The sequence below is a fragment of the Marmota marmota genome, unplaced genomic scaffold (assembly GCF_001458135.2).
Source record: "Marmota marmota marmota unplaced genomic scaffold, marMar, whole genome shotgun sequence".
Taxonomy (NCBI): Eukaryota; Metazoa; Chordata; class Mammalia; order Rodentia; family Sciuridae; genus Marmota; species Marmota marmota.
Genome location: NW_026000000.1, coordinates 7,608,314 through 7,622,800, shown reverse-complemented (window position 1 = coordinate 7,622,800; position 14,487 = coordinate 7,608,314). Strand labels below are relative to the sequence as shown.

The 14,487-nt window shown below is 38.9% G+C and overlaps 1 protein-coding gene across 3 annotated transcripts in view; it reads right to left on the bottom strand.

Moving 5' to 3' along the window:
- The window catches only part of Ercc6 (ERCC excision repair 6, chromatin remodeling factor), an 82,592-nt gene that overhangs the window by 50,191 nt on the left and 17,914 nt on the right, over nt 1-14,487 (bottom strand). The window lies entirely within an intron of this gene.

Here is a 14,487-nt window from a genome sequence, read left to right as displayed (position 1 = left end):
ATTAATTTTTTCAGCATACATGCAACTGACATTCTGTTGGAATGTTGGAAAATGGTTGGAATGGAATAAAGCAATACAAATACATGCCTTCAAACTAAAAAATCTCACAGGAAGGGATGAGAACAGTAACATACAAAGAAGGCATTTATCTGCCACTGACTATGAAATAAAAATAGAGACTGTCTGAGGGAAGGAAGAGAGAACTGAAAGGATTATATACTGCCCAGTGAGAGGTAGGGAATGTTTTCCAGGACACATTACAAACCCAGCATGGAGGCCAACTGCCAGAGAGATTGGCATTCCCATCCAGAGAGCTGCTGGTAAACCTCAAAGCACATCCATCCTTTGATAAATTCTTCCCTGGTTGAAAATTTCAACTCTTTAAAATAACACAAAGAAGGGCTAGCTGAAATTTACTTGTCATCAATAAGAAAGCACTAGTTGGCTATCTGAAACTGCACTGCAGGGTAGGAAGAGAACTTAGAAATAAGATCAATGAAGCACTATTGTTAATTTTGAGAACAGCAAATGGAAGAGGCAGGATATGACCAGGTCTAGGGAAATAGTTCTCATACAATCATAAGGTTTAATATATGATGTTCTTTTTATATAAAAAACTTAATGTACTTAACTTTTAAAGGTAATCTCTCCCTTTCTTTTATTAGTATTTTTTTTCCTTAAAAATTATTTCTGGCCAGGCACGGTGGCCCATGCCTGTAATCCCAGCAGCTCAGGAGGCTGAGGAAGGATGATCTTGAGTCGAAAGCCAGCCTCAGCAAATTAGCAAGGCCCTAAGCAACTCAGTGAGAGCCCGTCTCTAGTAAAATAAAAAAAGGGCTAAGGATGTGGCTCAATGGTTAAGTGCTCCTGGGTTCAATCCCCAGTACCAAAAATATATATATATATATATATATATATATATATATATATTTCCATGCAATTGACAAACTGAAGTATCTCTAAGTGGTTATGACAGTCTTTGCTATTCTTTTGAGTTTCATGTTATTTATAAATTAGTTAAGTGCAATGGTTTTCAAGGGGGCAATTCTGCCCTTTTACCCTCAGAGATAATCTGATACACTTGGTTACTGTAAGTGTGAGAGGACTAGGGGGACATCCTGCAGGTGGTGTCCAGATAAACATCCTACAACTCTCAGGCTCCTCACCTTTACCAATTAAAAGTTATCTGGTCTCACATGCCAATAATGCCGAGGCTATGAAACCCTTAATATCAGAACTTAGAAACTAAAAAGACACACGTATTTTTTTCCTGGTGCACATATCAAAATTCTTGCTACTCATTCTCTGAAATTTAGCAATCAAACAGTTTCAGATAATGAGATAATTCCTCAGTACCCAACGTTACTATCAATTCAGTACCAAATATCTGCATAACAAAAAATACTTGTATTTAGAAAATTTGTGGATGATGTGAAATTGAAAGAATCGCAAAAATTATCACAGCCACTTAAAAAAACTTCATTTTGCAATTTCTCAAAGATGACTTTACAGGAAGAGAAATGAAAACACAGAAGATACAGGCTTTAGAAGTTTGACACAATAATAGCATTCAAATTTCCACACCAGAGTATCATGTATTAAACTTCACTGATAGATGACAGCTATTTCCTTGGACTTAACCAGTAAATCTTTGAGGCTGTTAAATTTCCCACCACATCATTCTGCACTGACAAGGTTTCACCTTCTACTCCTTCCTCTCTCTCACCCTCCTAAAATATACAGGCATCATGTCACCACAGAACTCAGTACCTAGAAAACCACATAAGCCACCATAGAAGTGATTGCATCACAGTGCCTTCCGCTTCACAAAGACAAAAAGCACTGAACATTTATTAAGTTTGGCCAAAGGATGAGTAAAGGTGGCGGGGAAAAATCATTATGACCTACAAGTACCTGTAGCATTGTGAAGACAAATTGTCCCAGCAGAATCACATACACGTTACAGACAAAATACCAGGTTGATAGAATCTCAGGCATATGTAGCTCAAGCAAGAGATTCTGTTAGCTACAGCAACGCTTCCTTGCTTCCTCGTGTGGCTTAGAGCTGACCATCTAAGGCATGCCCACAGAAGTGATGCAGCAAGGTGCTGGCCAACAAGAGGGCTATACAGAATGTGGTACACCAGGGAGAGGTGGAGCTCATATCACCTGAATACAGACACAGAGAAGTTTTTCCCACCATCGGTGCTATCAAGTATCTTAAAGATGCCCTCTTCAGCATATTAACCAGGTTATCCTGAAGCCTTGAGCTCAGCAAGCTATCTGACCATTAAGAGGAAGCAGTGCTATGAATATACATTATAGGCTAGACATGCAAAAGCACAGGCCCACAAAAGTCTGGGTGTACATTGGCTAGAATCAAATTCTGCTGCTATTAGCTCATTAACCCTCACCAAGTTGACCAATCTTGTTAGCACCTATGTTTCCTCCATCCTGTGATGGGGAGACCACCACTACCTACTTCACTGGGTTTGGGGAGGGTTAAACTAGGTGTCACATGCAAAGACTCAAAACAAAGCCTAAAATATAAGAAGTGCTTAATCAATTAAAACGGTACTACATTCACTTACTTAAACTTGCTAAAATCCTCACTATAACCCTGCAGCTGGCAATTACCACATTCACACAGAGAAAGAAACAGGCAATAGACAATGCAACAAAATATGCACATGACAACGCAATGCACCACAAATGTTTAATAGAACATGCATATTTGAATTAAAAGTAGGATAACATCAAATGGGATGTTCAGTAAATTATTATGAATGTGATCACTATATATACGTAGATATTTGCCCTTCATAAGACACCTGCTGGACTATCGTACTTAAAAAATCTTGCCATGGGCTGACGATGTGGCTCAGTGGTTGAATACATGCTTAGCTCTACATGCACAAGAACCTGGGTTCAATCCCCAGCTCCAAAAATAAATTTTTAAAAATTTCCATAAATTTGTAAACAATTTGCCGTCATGAAGTATGGTAGGTTACTATATGGCTGAAACAAAGGCAGATGCAGACACAGAGTAACTTGAAATGGCTAGGGGCAGGTCAAAGTCAAGATCTATGCCTAAGTGAGCTGGAATCCAGACCATTAGGAATGGCTCCAAAATGTCTAAATTCTGTTACTTCAATAAATACACCAGCTAACTGAGAGAAAGCAGAAGGGGACAGTAAATTATCCAATACTTACCTTTTTAGAAAAGAAATAACTTTTTCAAGTTCTCTATCCTCTCATTTAAAAAAATCCGCACATGTAATAGTCACAGCTGCAGCCACATAAAACGAAGTGGGCCTGGTGTTCCCTGGCAGGGTTTCTAACTCCTCGCATGGCTGCCATGTTCAGCCTGCTATCAACTCCACTGGCAGCCACTTAGAAAAGAAGCCAGTAATAAACATAAACTTATAATTCCAATCAGATGCAGGCCCAGAAAACACTCCCTGGCTTGTCCACATTTGTGCAGGAATGAGACCCTGGTCCAGGTTGCAGGGTCTAGTGCTAATCCTGCAACAATGACCTGTAGATGCACCTCAGCCTAAAACTAGTTCAACTGCATCAGAACCAGTGTAAACTGATAGGTCTCTCATCAATGGAACCCTAAGAATATACCCAAGAGCAAGTTGCCACCATCTAAAGTTAATTTATTTTAGAATTTCCAGCATTCAAGAATGTTCATATAAGTAGAAAAACATGGCTAGCCACCATTATGCCATGTATTGTATGTGGCTTCCTCAACTCTCTCCACCTGCATATCTAGTACCATAATCAACATGCATGTCCACCCATCTTTTGAACCTTTCAAATCCCTACCCAGAGCAGCACCTCTGATCCAAGTAAATGTTCCCTGACCAGGCAGAATTAACATCCTCTCTTCCAAGTGCCCTTTATAACTCCCACCAAGTATTAGCATATTGTGAAATCCGCATCTGGTCTCCCATTAGTCTTAAGACAGAGACTGACTTTGGCATTTTTATATTCTGAGAGACTAGCACGATGCTCTCCTCATGGCAAACACTCAATAAATGCCAAATTATTAAGTTCAGAATTGGGCTACAGATAAAAGACAAGCAGACAGAGGGACATGGCTTGAAAACTGTCAAAGTAAGTCATCAGAAATGGTTCTAGAAACTTCCTGTTTCATCTTATTTAGAGACTACCTCCTGCTCATCTTCTGCTTCTTCTACATGTGTGACTTCTGATGTCCTACACCTAACTCTATCTACTGAATAAACATGGTTACAATCTATGATAAAGAATGACCCCTGGAAGAGAGTGACTGCAAAGAGAAAGAAATTCTTAATTTAGAATCTTATAACCAAAAACAAACAAAAAAGAAAAAGAGAGAAGGATAGAAAGAAAAAGGAAAAGAGGGAAAACTCTTGGGCTGGGATTGTGGCTCAGCGGTAGAGCGCCCGCCTAGCATGGGCGGGACCCGGGTTCGATCCTCAGCACCACATAAAAATAAAGGCATTGTGTTGTGTCCATCTACATCTAAAAAATAAATATTTAAAAAAGAGGGAAAACTCATTTTTAAAAATAATTAAAAATAAAATAAGTGAAATGAAAATTGTTTAACATATTTTCAAACCTGAGCTCCACTTTTTGGGTCCACCAGTGGGTCCACTTTGTAACAAGACTGACTGGTTTCTGTACCCAAGCCAATGGGAAGAAATCAAAAACTCCAAGTTTGGTCCAAGCTTCCTCAGGACAAGTAAAAAAGGCTGGTCAAAAGATTCAACTGCTTACCAAAGAATTCTTCTTATGATAGGAAAAGGAGTTTAACTAGTCCTAAATTATGTGTACATTCCTAAGAAGGAAATAATGCTTTTGTTGTTCCCATATTCATCTGTCTTTACTAAAGACTTGTTATCAGTCACAGACACAAAGAAAACAAAGTGAGTGTATTATTTCCACAGGATGTTCTACCTCCTAAGGCCCCCATCAGATTCCAATGGTGGCTACTAGAGCAGAACCCAATAATAAACACAGATTTGTGCTAACTACAAAAAAATGAAAACAAGATGTACACAGACAGCTGTATTACAGGGCTTCACCTGAGAAAGGGAGATCCAAACTTTAGAAAATGTTACTCACCACTGCTGCATTTGTCTTCTTGATCACAAAATGAGCCAAATACAGGGTCTTCTAAGGACTAAGTGAGATGGTATATGTACAATACATTTGGGAAGCTACACAAATATCAGAAGCTATCTTGAAATATTTGGCAGATTACATAACATTCACAAAAAAAGTGAAATCAAAAAATTTTAATTAATTGCACATTAATGTGAATTAAAAGTAACCAATGTCAAAACACCTACTGTAACTTTGGGCAGGCAGGATTTAAGTTCAGCCCCTAAGCTACCCAACCCCACACTGGCCAGTCAAGGTGAACAGAACATTGTGGTCATGCCATCCTATGCATCTAGAATTACAAGAAGTCTGGAAATTGAGTCCCAGGAGAAGAAACAAGAAAACTCCCAAGGGAAGGCTCTGGCACATCTGCCATAGAACATAACTGTGAGGACCCACAGTGCCATCTTTACTTATGCTGCCCTCAAAAGTAAAGAGACAGTTAAGTTTCAGTGTCCCCTGGAAAGAAATCTAGTGCCCCCTAGTGTGTTCAAAGGAGAAATAAGACAACTATTGATACTGTATTTGTAAAAGTAAGCCTTAATCACATTAACAAAAATGTGTGAAAGGTACAAAAAGCATAACACCAATAAAATTAACTGTGTAACAGCTAATAATTTGGTTATACACACTAGATAGTACCAATTGTAAACTGTCTTTTACTTGGAAAAGAGATCTCCTTTTCATATACTTCAATGTTTATGAGCACTTCTTTGTGGCTCACACAGACTCTCTTTTCAAGCATCTTACTGGCTTGTGGAATCTTTGTCCTGTTTCAGCTAGTGGCATGTGAAAATACGAATAGCTAAGAGTTAGTGAGCATTATCTTTGTAGTTCTACCACCCTTGATATTATCACCGTTGCCATTTTATAGATGAGGAGTCTCTGCATTCAGATCCCACCGCCTGTGAGTTCCAACCTATACGAATATACTGTCACCTCAAGTAAAGTTGGCTAGTTCTGGACAAATTTTTTTCTGAGATTACACATATGTACATGTGTATATATTTGTAAATTCAGAGTCAAAAAACAAATATAGGTGATAATGGCTGACAGTGATTTCACCATGTGATAAGCACTGATTTAAGTATTTCACATTTATTAATTCATTTAGTCCTTACAATCCAATGGGGCAGATACTCTATTATTACTATTGTTATTCTTTTTTATTTCATAGTTAAAGAAAGGCAGACTGGAAACATGAAGGTAACTGCCAAAGATTACCAATAAGACAGTGATGAAGCCTCCAGCCCAGATAATCAGACTCTAGAATCTGTCCTCTCTATGACATAATATAGTCTCAAAAAACTCCACAGAAGCTGGTGTGGTGGTGAACACCTATAATTGGAGCTACTCAGGAAGCTGAAGCAGGTGTATGGCAAATTCAAAGCTAGCGCCCTAAGCAATTTCATGAGCCCCTGTCTCAAAATACAAAAGAACTGGGGATAATGGCTTAGTGGTTAAGAGCCCCAGGTTCAATCCCCAGTACCAAAACAAAAAAAAAACAAAAAACAAAAACCACTCCATAGAACTTCCCTTTTCTCACATAAGGAAAACAATTATACAAGGGCAAACCAAATTTTAAAACTCTGATTCAAATTTTATCTTTAAAAAATATGAGCACTAGGGGCAAAAAAAACTGCCTTCATCTTTGTACGATAACATGATCCCTTCCTGCCTCAGCACTGAGCAAGTTTAAGTCAAAATTCACTCTTCACTGGACACCAGCAAACTTTTTCAAGTAAAAGCAATGGCAGCATAGCAGTTCTTTTGATCACAGACAATCTCGACTGAACCATCACATGAGATGCATTAATACCAGACAAATCGACATATACATTGCCTATACCAACCTATAAAAAAGGGACAAGGTACACCTATTGATGGGGATTGTCAAATATGAGCAGCCTTGGATCACTTATTAGTAAATGAACATGCCTCCTCCAAAACTTCAATAAAATTTAAGCACACATTGAGGTGCTTAAAATTCAAAATTGTCCTTACTGCTCTGCCTTTATATTGTTTTTGTGTTACAAAGGTCACTGAGCCTAGAGCAGTTTAAATCTATACTGATTTGAAAGAAAAAACTACACACCACAGAGTTAAACTATTCTTAATATGGAGTGAAATTTCAACCTCAGAATCATTCTCCACTTATTGCAATCTCCATGAAAGAAATTCTACAACAGCAGCACAATGAGTACAATTTGATTTTTAAAAATATATTCAGGCACCAAGCTGGGTATTTAATATAGTTTGCATTTTTGTAGTGCAATAGGTTTTCTACTTCAGACAGCTAAGAATTCCTTACAGATTAGTCTAATTTGCTAAATTGAGATACTCAGTGTTTTACTTTTCTTATCTGCCTTTTTATGGTCTATCTGGGTGGACTTAATTGGCACATCCAAGCAGATGAAATACCCTCAGTTAGGAGTCCAGATCTCACAGAGTAAATTAAGACTGATGCAGACAATTATGCCCGGAGCTGAGAATGAAAGGTGTGCACAGAGCAGGAAGCAGAATTAGTCTTCATTTGTGTCTCAGCTTTGTCATTTAAAAGAAGTCAAAGTGCTCTCTAAGAAAACATCCTTAAGGGAGTAACTTTTTCTTTTCTCTTTAAAATACAGATTCCTAGAAGAAGACAATAAAAAAGAACACCGGCTTATTTTTTAAAAAAGAAACAAACTCCTGGAAATAGATAAAAACAATCTTTAAGTCACTGTATTTAGGCTTCTGGATCAAATGTAGATTAAACTTTCACTAAACTCAGATTTTTCAGAGATCAAGTAATTTGGGCTTTAAAACAAAACATACAAGCAATCAATTTGGTTTTTGCTTAAGTGGGGCATAAAATTGCTGAATGCTCACCCAGTGCAATCAAGGATCCAACCAAAAGGCAGACAGGGAACACTCCCAGTAAAAATGGGCTCTTGGCAAAAGGAAGAGAAAGAGGCTCCATAGAGACAACAAAATGGAGATGGAGCAGAGGTTCTGCAAACATGGCCTTCAGCAAGGTCTCTGGACAGTTGAGAGCTGGTCCCACCAAGTAAGGAGAGAAACCAGTCCCTGCAGCAATGCTCATCTGAGTCCACTGCAGCAGACCAGATGCTGGATCACTTCCACCTTCACACTCCTTCCCAAGTTTCCTCCACTAATCTTACCTTGGCTAAATGACATCACCCTCAGGGATCAGGTTCCTATCTCCTAGAGCCCGTAAGGACTAAACCGAATAGCCCACACATGATGTGAAACATCACCAAGTGGTAAACATCCAAACACACTAACTCTGTGTTCTTATACGCTCTCCCCCACACACCCATACCTGATGTCACTCTTGCTCAAGCAAATCCTTAAGACATTTTTAAATATTTATTCTGGTTGGCTTTCAGATAGGTGGGCTCGTAAGGGAAGACAAAAAGATCCTTACTAGATGAAGAACCAAATCTTTGAGCATGACCAGTCCTGCCTGTCTCTTTAGTTAGAAGAAAAAAACCCATAGTGTTTGCTTATAACAGATCAACTAGGACAAAAACATAATTGATTTCAACATCACCAGATTCAAAGATTTATACAACATGCCCACAACTGATTTATAAGTAGACTGTTTAACCAAGAAATATTCTGAAGCCCAAATATCAAATGATTAACATGGAATTTCATTTTCACAAAAGCTTGCCTGGGGACCTGCACTTTCTTTCCCAGAAAATCCTATATGTAGCCAGACGGTTCAACCATGGTGTCTTAATGGTCTGCTCCTCTCTGAGAGGTGAGGGGCATCTATACTTGTGCCTCATTTTTGATGCATCTTAGAATTTTTTTCAGCCATATCGAGTCAAGAACCTACCAGGGTCTAGTTCAGGCCGCAATGACCTTGGAGGTACCTCCTTGGACCCCTGTCTAGTGACTGCTCAATCCTCTCAGTCTCTAAAAATGATGACGGCCTGCCCCTTCTCAGAACTGTGCATGTATATAAGCAAACCCTACAAACCAGGATCCAACCTTCCCTGGCCATAGAAGCAACACTGAAGAAGAATGAAGACAATGAGGAACATTATTTTCCCAGATGACTAAGCCTACTGGTCAGTTAGAAGACATTCTATAAGATTTACACAATGAATGGAGTCCCCATCAGCCTTTTTTAACTCAATATTCAATGAGTCAACAAAAAAAAGAAAAACCTTTAGGATCAAAATTTACTGAAAACACTTTCTAGCAACAGGTATCATACAGATTCAGTTTGCACCGGATCACGAGGCAAATCCCAACATGATCTACACCATACTTTTCAGGTCTTCTAGACTCCCTAGCCATCTCTTCATACCCTCCTCCAACCCAACTCCCAGATCCCAGCTTTCAGGTTTGGTTTCTAGGCCATGGAGATGGGAATAGCTGTGTGCTGGTTCTTGGCACCACCGTGTGGTCACACCCGGATATTGCACCTTCCACCCAATCTCAAAATGGAAGGAAATACATTTACATGGTATTGACACTTCAAACCTCAGCTCTGTCTTTTATTAACAGTGAGACTATATGCAAAATGATTAACTTGGAAGGACTATGATACAGTGTTTGTATAGCCCACAATAATTACAGCAATGTAAAGATATATATGTCTAGAATCAAAAGCTGGAATAATGTAGAAAATAAAAACAAAAAACACAGATACAGGTAGTTTTCTCATCTTAATAATTGTTTTTTGTTGTTATTCATATTTTCTGTGGTACTGGGGATTGAACCAAGGGGTGCTCTACAGCTAAGGTTTTTTTTCTCTTCCCCCAGCCCTTTTTATTTTTAATTCTGAGATAGGGTGTGACTAAGTTGCCCAGGCTGGCCTTGAACTTGCCATCCTCCTGCTCAGCCTCCCCAGTAGCTAGGATTATAGGCATGCACCACCACAGCCCAGCTTAATATTGTTATATTTTCACAATTTAAAAACACAAGACAGGGCTGGGGATGTGGCTCAAGTGGTAGGGCGCTTGCCTAGCATGCATGAGACACTGGGTTCAGTTCTCAGCACCACATAAAAATAAAATAACGATATTTTGTCCACCTAAAAAACTAAAAAAATAAATATTAAAAAATAAATTAAAACAGAAGACATCATCACAAGTGCAGAAAGGTGGGGAAAGAGTGGAAAGCCTTAAAACCATGAAAAGGTACCAACTCTAATCAGTTTCAGGCTGTGATCTCAGCAGCTTAGCTCAATGTACCAGATAATTTGAGGAGACTCAGGCACTTAGAGAACAGTCTGTTTCTGAACTCTTATGTTTTACTGACTGGTGGTGGGGCTGGGTTGGAGATTTATCACAGAAGCAATACTATGCTGACTTTGGGATGAGTAGGAAAATAAAAGCATTACATCTCAAACCCCCAAAATCCTTACAATTCTTTCCAACCACTTCAAAGGTCCCCTAAATGGGAGCACATTTCTTTCTAAACCAAAGCCTATGATAATGAAGAATGCCACAGACCTCACATCAGAATCAGTGAAGCTCAGTCAAAGCACAAGTGCACGCCCAGTTTCTCCACACCCAGACCTGCTGCCCCTGACTCAGCAGCTGAGTCAAGCTCCTGCCTGTTGAAGACGTGCCCAGGTGATTCTTATGTGCACACACCCATAACAACCAGAACATCTGCTGCTTTTAGCTGAGCTTAGTGCAGCTAATTTAGCTGAATGAACTAACCCTGAGTCCCCTTCCAGGCCTTTGTCTATGTAAATACAACTGTGCAGAGCACAAAAGGGAAGATTTTAGAAAAACTGATATAAACCAAGTTGGCTAACAACTACAGCTTCAAAAAGGAAAACAGTATATAAAATCAATTTATATACATCCAGTAGTTCCCAACGCAGTGCACCAGAATGACATGGGAAAGCTGTTTCAAAGACCTGCCCAGTGGCCCCACACTAGACCTTCTGAGTCTGCACCTCCAGTATTGGGGCTCCCAGGGGCCACAAAATCGGTTTGTGGGCCAGGAAGCATGGTTTCTTGCTAAGGAAGTACCTGCAGTTAACCCAGCAACTTAAATAACAACTGGCAGGTGAAAACAGAAGAGTGAGCTTGGGGTTAAACTCAAGTGATAAGTACTAGGTCTGGTTCAGTGAGGAGACAGAATAGTCTTTGGAAGTGGGCCTGGTCTGTGCCCATAGCAGTTCTGACTACTGCTGGGAAAAATGCCAGAATAATCAGTGGCATTTGTTTGACTACCTTAAAGGTAGCAAATAGCTGGTATGAATGCTGCTGGTTTCTTCACCCATTGACCCAGGATAGAGATCACTAAGGAACTGTGGCACTCTCCCAGTGAACCCAAACAGGGCCTCAACCTCCCACTGAACAGATGTCCATTCCCCTGAGATAGAAGACAGTAGGCCAAGTGAAGTACATGTGAATCCCTGTCCTGATGTGGACAGTTCAGAAGCTGGGCCTCTCTGCAGATCATGCCACCATTCTAATCTCTTAAGGTAATCCAAATGAGATCTCTAAGGATCTTAGAGCAAAGCAAGTCCTTTTCTTCTCAGTGATACACCTAAAATTTTGGGAAAAATGCAAAGTTTTTAACCTGTATCTCTGTCAATATTCTGACAGGGTTCTGCACTGGAATGTACCTCCTCCACAAAGTCTCTCCCCATCCTAAGACACCTCAGTCTAAATTCATTTATGCCCTTCACATCTCATTAGGTCCTATCTGTGTTCGTGTCACTAACAGCCTGAAGATTCTTTGCCAGGAACCCTAAAAGTCAGTCCTAGAATGAAGACGTGAATTCACATAGTATAAGCAGAGATGAAGCAATGGGAACTGACTTCACATCTCGACTGGGAAGTAAGTCAAAACTGAGGCAGCAAGGTCTGGGCACAGGTACCAATGGAATTTAATGCCCTGAACCAAAGGGTTTGGTGTTGCGATTTCTAAAACAGTGGTATGTTTTAAGTGCCATATCCTAACAGAAAATGATAGAACCTGCAGAACACTGACGTGAATAGGAATCAACAAAACATTTACTTCTAAGCAATGACTCACCACCCCCCCACCATTGAATGTTAGCAGAGAAACACACACCAGGGGCACACCCCTGAGGAGTCAACCTTCATATGCACTTGGATACACAGAAAGAAAGAAAAACACGTGGAAGGAGAAAATGCACGGGTAGTTGAAAAATGGTTAGAACCGCCAAGACTGAGCTGAGGTCCTAGGCCAGTTCAAAGGAAGCAGGATCATTACTCCTATTGCCTAGTTCCAGAAAAGATCAGAAAAGATCATGCTATTCAAAAGGCCCAACAGGAAATGCCTGCTGAACATCAGGCAAAACAAAGATGCTTAGTCAAGACAAACTATTCATTATAGCTAATGAAAGGCCTATGGACTCTCAAGCTGAGAGGATAAAGGGGATGAGATGTCTAGGAGGCACCCACTCTCACTTCCAAGAGTTTGAAAGTGTATTACAATTAGCAGGCTACAACCAATGTGAATCTGTGAAGTTCTGTACAAGGTTCTCAGCCTGAGTCCATATTCCTAAATCCTAACCATTAAGAAAAATTCAGTTTCCAAATTTTAAACTATGTGACTTTTTGGGGGATCATCCATCATTAAATCATTGCTAAAATACATAATCCTTTTTCTTCTTCACTCAAAGAAATACCATTATTATTTCAATCTATCTACAAAGATTAGCAACAAGCAACAAAATATAGAGTGACTGGCAGTTCTCAAATGTTCTTAATATGCTTTTCAATCCTGAGCATTTTATTTTCTTTTAACTTCCCCCAATCCAAAGAGCACCAAAGGAGATGTAATACAAACCTTTCAATGTGGATATCTGCAGCTTAACAGCCTTAATAACTAGCTATAAAATTTTAAGAGCTATCGTATTTTGGCGGCAATTACAGTTATTGATATTTCTGAAATTCATTTGAGATTTTACTGTAACTTTAGCAAAAAAATTTGGCTTATGATATGGCTCTGGAAATAATAAATTGTTTTACAATCTTAACATTATTAAGAAAAACTTACTGCCATGAAATTAAACTGCACCCACATTTAAAATTCAATCAAAATAAATTGCTCTTGATCAAAATACTGATATACTTAAAATATATTTAATATTGACCCAGTTTAATGAGAATATATATTGCTCCACTTATAATCAATATGTTGAGATTAACACTTTTATTAATTTTCTACAGTAATTAAGAAGACTGACATTGCTCACTGTTCAAGAGTATTGAGCAATATTCCTCAAACAATGTTACAGATATCAAGTATGCACACTAAAGTTGCAGTGAGAAATGACAAAAATCATTCCTCAGTTATGAGTACTATGTGAGGTACTATTGGAACCTGAATAACAGCTCTCAAAAACTGGATTTAAGTCACAGGGCTTCATATTACTAAAATCACCGTGCTGCATCCACTCTGAAAAGCAGTGTCCAAGAATTTTTTGTTGTTGTTATTGTTTTGGCAATACCAAGGATTAAACGCAGGGACACTCTACTGCCGAGCTACATTCCCAGCCATTTTTATTTTTTGACAGGGTATCACTAAGTTTCTGTTGCCTTGAACTTGCGATCTTCCTACCTCAGCCTCTCAAGGAGCTGGAGTTATAGACGTGTACCTCCAGTCCCTGCTATTAGTGGTTCCAAACAGAAGAAAAATAGTAGGTTAGCATCATTTAAAGGGATTTAAGAAAGTGGTCTATAATTCTGTAGATGACTATTTTCTCAAGACAAGGAAGAAGGAATTTAAGAAAGCTTAAGACTTCTAAAAATTACTATTCTGCTTCAAAATGAATAATAAAAATAAATAAAAAGGCTATTTATTGTATGAGAAATACAATAAACCAGATCTTCCCATGTTGAGAAATAAGGAAAAACTCTTGAGAAGCAGGAAAAAGCCCCCCAATATTAAATAATCAAGAAGTACTGCCATTCGTTTTTCCCTCTGACTTCCTTAGAAATCTAGAGCACTCGGTGAGATATGGCAGAGAGGCCTGCAGTGTACAGATTGCCAGGCTCGAAAAAAACCATGTGGTGATGGCAATTTTGACTTCATATTACACCTGTTCACTCCTTTTCATCTCACCTGTATCATACCAATAAAGTCACAGAGGCAAAAGACAAAGTCAGTCTCTGGCATAAAAAAATCACAGTGAAAAGGAAGGTACACTGTACACACAAAGTACATTTCTAACACAACAGAGATTTATAATTCTGTAGATGCCTATTTTCTCAAGACAAGAAAGGAGGGATTTAAGAAAGTAAGCTTAAAAGACTTCTAAAATTACTATTCTGCTTCAAAATGAATAAGTAAAAAAAAAAAAAAAAAAAAAAAAAAAAAAAA